General features: G+C 42.7%; 1 long non-coding RNA gene across 1 annotated transcript in view; it reads right to left on the bottom strand.

The window, feature by feature from the left end:
* Positions 1 to 605: 605 nt before the first annotated feature.
* LOC120681952 overlaps positions 606 to 5182 on the bottom strand; it is a 10241-nt gene continuing 5664 nt past the window's right edge. The window contains exon 2 of the long non-coding RNA XR_005678143.1: positions 606 to 832. This is a non-coding gene — a long non-coding RNA (uncharacterized LOC120681952). The remainder of the gene's footprint in view (positions 833 to 5182) is intronic.

Here is a 5182-nt window from a genome sequence, read left to right as displayed (position 1 = left end):
TAAGCAACTCGCCGTGAACTGCATGGAGGGATGCTTTGGGTGGCTTAGCTGCCGTGTATCGGCTGGCACATGAGTTGTCTTGGACCTGTGACTGTCGGGAGGCCCCCCGCCCTTGTGCGGCCGACTCTCGACGCCTGTGTCCCCTCAGTCCCGTGGGAACAATGCCGACCCTTAATGAGTGCTTGCATGCTGCTACCTATTTCTTTGGAAGCTGCATTCGCTACAAGTTGCCTTCGTCGCGTCCACCCTTTGGGTGTGATGCGTCGGTTTTATAGCCAATCGGGGTTGCCTCGTGGGTAATGGTCTCATCGGCCAATTCCACCAAGGCTACCTCGCTTGTGCTATCGGTCCCGGATGACGCAAACGATATAGGACGAGGCTGCTTCGGCTTCTCGTTCCTCTCAAAGTTGTAGCCTTCAAATACACGACAGCCGGCCCGGTTGATGCCTAGTGCAGCAGTCGTTGCCAGCTTGTCGAGGAGGACGTGCTACCTGGTTGATCCTGCCAGTAGTCATATGCTTGTCAAAGAGTGCTTGAAATTACCGGGAGGGAAGCGGATGGGGGCCGGCGATGCGCCCCGGTCGTATGCGGAACGGTCTTGCTGGTCCGCCTATCGGCTCGGGGCGTGGACTGTTGTCGGCCGCGCCGGCGGCCTAAGCCTAGGGGCCTTAGGTGCCTCTAGAAGCCGTCGTCGGCACGGCCGGTTCTTGCGCGCCGCAAGGCGCGTCCCTCGGGACGCTGCGCTGCAACGGCCTGCGGGCTCCCCATCCGACCCGTCTTGAAACACGGACCAAGGAGTCTGACATGCGTGCGAGTTGACGGGTTCTTAAACCTGGGAAGCACACACTACAAGAAATGTGGTGATCTATGACGAAAATTTTATGACATTTTAATGGAGCGTCACAATTGCACACAATCTATGACGAATTTGAAGGTATGGACCCTAGGCCCAGAACTTTATGACATTTTATTGAATTTGTCATAATTGAGCCCACAAAATATGACGTTTTATTGAATTCGTCATAACTGAGCCCACAAAACATGACGTTTTAATATTAATGTCATAAAAATCGTCATAGCTATTTTAACTATATGTTTTTACATTTTTCATTTTCAATTCAAGTTTTTGCTTCTCTTATTTGATCTTTCATAAAAATCATGAACTTTCATTCAGTGTCCTTTGTTTGCATGCCGAGTTCACGTATGCGTCTAAGTTGCTACATAATATTTTGTACAAGCTTAAATCCTATTTTCTTTAGTTTTTTAAATTTTTGTAGCATAAAAAGATCGCTCATTATTTTATCTAAAAAAATCATTCTAGCCCACTTCAACATTTTCTTAGCTCTAGTAAAAAAATTGGAACAAAACAAGGACCGAGCTCTTTTTACTTATGTGTGGACCAAGTTCGTTTTGGCCCTTCAGGCCTCCTCCTCTCTCTCTCTCTCCTGTTGTCTTGCGTCAAAAGCCCAGACCAGCGCATGGGGGAAAAAGCGCCAGCGGAGGGGGAAAAAAACACTCAAAGGCCAAGAGAAGAATCGAACTCAGGCCTCAGCGGACATAATCTAGAGCCCTTCCATTATGCTGCGTCTTGTTTGGTTTGGTATTAGCCTCTATATAATAGATTTCAAGTTTTAATTCAAAAACAAAAAAAAGTAGCAACGTGGACTCGAACCCAGACCTTTAGGAAAAAATACTCAATCGCATAACCACCAGGCGACGCCTTCCTTTGTGGTACCCTTGGGTAACGACAGATAATTATAAATTGTAAACGGGCTGGGTCTTCATTTGTGGATGCAAAATGGAAAAATGTGTGGCTACAGAGATTCGAACACATAACCTCCCACACGAGGTGAAGACATCTAACCACTAGGACACGTTTTTGGTTTTGATGAATTTTGGCATTCTGCTTTTATTTGTATTTTTTCGTGTCGAGTAAGATGAAGAACTGAAACAAGCTCATTTTCTCTTTTTAATCCGGAATTAAAATTTGTAACTAGTATTTCTTCCTCATATGAACTCTAAATTCGATGTTTCTTTTTCCTAAATTTTTCTAAAGTCATGATTTTTCATTCAGTAGTGTTTGTTTTCATGTTAATTGCTATTTTTGGAACTTTTTCTTATGACTTGCTTTCTTCCACCTAAATGGAGAATAGAAAACATATGTTTTTAAATAACAATTGCTAATTTATCTTAATGTTTTCTTATATTATAGTCAACATAAGGTTGTGTCCAAATTTGAGGTGCATATGAGTTCAAAAATGTTGTGATATGTTCAAATTTCAAAGTTTGACTTGAGTTGTATGAAACAATGTCAGAGATCTATCCATTTTGTGAACAATGTATACTCCAATTATTATAAAACTTATGAAACTTTTTTGTCAAGCTTATACATCCATTAACCAATTCTATGCCAATTTTCAGAAGTTTTATAGAAAGTTTAGGTATTATCATTATTATTTTATAATATGACTGTAAATAGAAGTTTGAATAGTCCCTAACAAACATTTAAAATTTTTACCTACTTTTCAGATATGAGCTATAATATAATAGAAGTACCTAAAATATATTTATTTGGAGTTATGTAAATATTATTTGTATTATTTGAGATACATGAGTTCAAATTTTAATTATTTTCAATAAACACCCAAAAATTCATTTAAACTAAAAAAATAGTAAATGAGCTCAAAAATTATTGAAACTTCTAAAACACAACTTATATGTACTCTAATATATATCAAAAATATATGTGTATATATAAAATAATTATTTTTATATGTTACTTCACGATAGTGCAATGAAATGAAAAATAAAAAAACAAGATGTTAAACGGGCTGGGAAACCAAGCAAGGCCCGTTTCCTGTCAAGGCCCGATTTCTCCCAGCCGTCCATTACCGATCAAACGATTCACATGGATCTCTAGTTGCATAAAAAGACCAGCCAAGACTGAAACCCTAGCTCCCTCCACAAGCTGACTGCGCCTCCTCGTCACAGATTCCCCGCCGCTCCCTCTGCGGCCGCCTGCCTCATCGTCCCGCCTACCAGCGGTTCCTTCGTCTCCTCCCCCGAGTGCACCGCGCCGGTGAATCCCAGATCCGTGGAGAGCACGTCACTGGAGGCCGCGCGCTCCTCCTGTCCCCTTCCTCTACTCACTTCTTCAACCCATCGGCACCAAGGTCGTTGAGGTCACACCTGCCGGCCGCCGCATTAGTCGACTTCCGGTGGCCAGTCGTCAGATCCGCCGCCGCCTGTCCCGGATCCGTCGTCTCCGGGCCCGGGCTGTCCTTCTCCCTATTGTCGGCGCTCCCCGTGGGCAGGTCTCGTGGATCTAGCCACGGTACGACGCGGCGGCATGGAGCTCCCGGGGGCGGGCGCGCGGAGCTCGTAGCCCCCTCCCTACGCAAGACTCGAGGAGCTCCGACACTGGCGGCCTGAATCCTGGGCGGAGGCCCCCTTACATGGCCGCGGTGCCATGGGTCCTCTCTTGTGGGACGACCCTGCTGGTGCGCGTCCTCCCTCCGATCCAGTCAGAGGATGGCAACTTGTGCAGGTTCTTCCATCCTCCTCATCCTCTCCTTCCGTTCTTGCCGAGGCCAAGGTAGCTACAAATGTGATGGTTCTTGCTGAGGCCAGGAGCTGGATCACCAGGCGCTCATATACAAGTACCTCGTCGCCGGTGTGCTGTCCCCCCAGACCTCCTCCCTATCTGCTGTGGCTTCGTCCAGCAGATCTCACTATTTTTTGCTGTTGATTTTGTGTGCTGCAGTCATGGAGCTTAAACAGAGGCTTGCGAGCAACCAAAGCCCATGGCCAAACCACTCCCGCACTGCTGGTATAGTGTTTGATGAAATGCCCCTTGCATGGTAAGCGCCACAAATTCTGTCACATTTAATTTACTTTCAGACATGTTCTTTACCAGCAACTATATTATTGCCAAAGTATATCATTGTCATTCTATCTGCAGTCTCTTGTTCCTTAATAAAAGGTGAAGTTATAGGTTGTATATTTCATCTAACCAGGATTATTTATTTCTTCTATTATATTTTCTTGTATCAGTTCTCAATTTCTATTGCATGAAAGCATGCTTCCCTGAATAGCTGTCATTGTTTCCAAGTCAAATCAAATGCCGGCCTTGAATGGAATTTAAGAAATGTGGACAATAATATGCTATATCAGATCAGTTCTATAATTTGCATGCATTGTGTCGTACAAAGTGGTATTCTTTCTTGCTTGTCCACTCAATTTTAAATTGTTGCCATTAGTGGCCAGCACGGCTTTCCTCTTTGTTTCAACAATGTGCATACCAGATATTCATTCAAATGTCTAACTGAATCTATGGAACAAGAATTGAAATCTTGCCTTTTCATTTTATCATCTGATATCCAATTTTCAAAGTTATAGTGTATCATTTTTTCTTCAGAGTTCATTTCCAAGTTAAAGAAAAAAAATTATAGTAGATCCTTTTTTGTTTGGAGGATACAAGTGTTCATTTCCAAGTTAAAGAAAGGTTGCATGAGCATCCAGTATATGTTACACCACTGCATAGTGTTGCAAATATTTTTACCTATCTCCTGTGTTTTTTGAAAATGCAATATGAACTTTTACATGGATTTAATATTTGCATGTCAGGGGCTATCGGTCAGCAACAAGCAGCAATCTAACAGGCCATGATGGACTCAAGAAATATTTTGCTCTCGGTCAGCTTCGAAATCAACAAAGTTAAGCGATATGGTGGTCTGTTAGCTTTGGGGGAACTTCTCTTTTGCAGGAACCAAACTTTACTGGTGCAGCTTCATATTTTGTTGGTTTGTTAGGTTTTGGTCAAACTTCAACAAAATTTTGGTGAGGCACGGTTCAGATTCTTGCTGAAACCTATTTTTTGTTGTTTCTTGTCAATTATGTGGTCTTGGAATGTTACTGCTAGTTCTGATAGATGGAAAACCTCTATGTAATGCAAATCTTATTCATGTGAATTTGGGCTGGAATTGCTTATTATGAATTATGGGTTGGAACTTCTGTTTTAATAAATGGTCTTTGTAGCTAAATCTGGTTAGCTGATAATTAATATGAATTTATTTGCTGGTTGCAGCAAGGAAGGAAGGATGCGAGAGACTGATCATCACAACCCAAAAGACGGTACATTTCTATAAAAAATGGTTGCAGCAAGCAAGGGAGTATGTGTTAA

This window comes from Panicum virgatum, chromosome 7N (genome assembly GCF_016808335.1).
Source record: "Panicum virgatum strain AP13 chromosome 7N, P.virgatum_v5, whole genome shotgun sequence".
Classification (NCBI taxonomy): Eukaryota; Viridiplantae; Streptophyta; class Magnoliopsida; order Poales; family Poaceae; genus Panicum; species Panicum virgatum.
The sequence above is the reverse complement of the archived record's forward strand: the minus strand, read 5'-3'. Positions and strand labels throughout refer to the sequence as shown.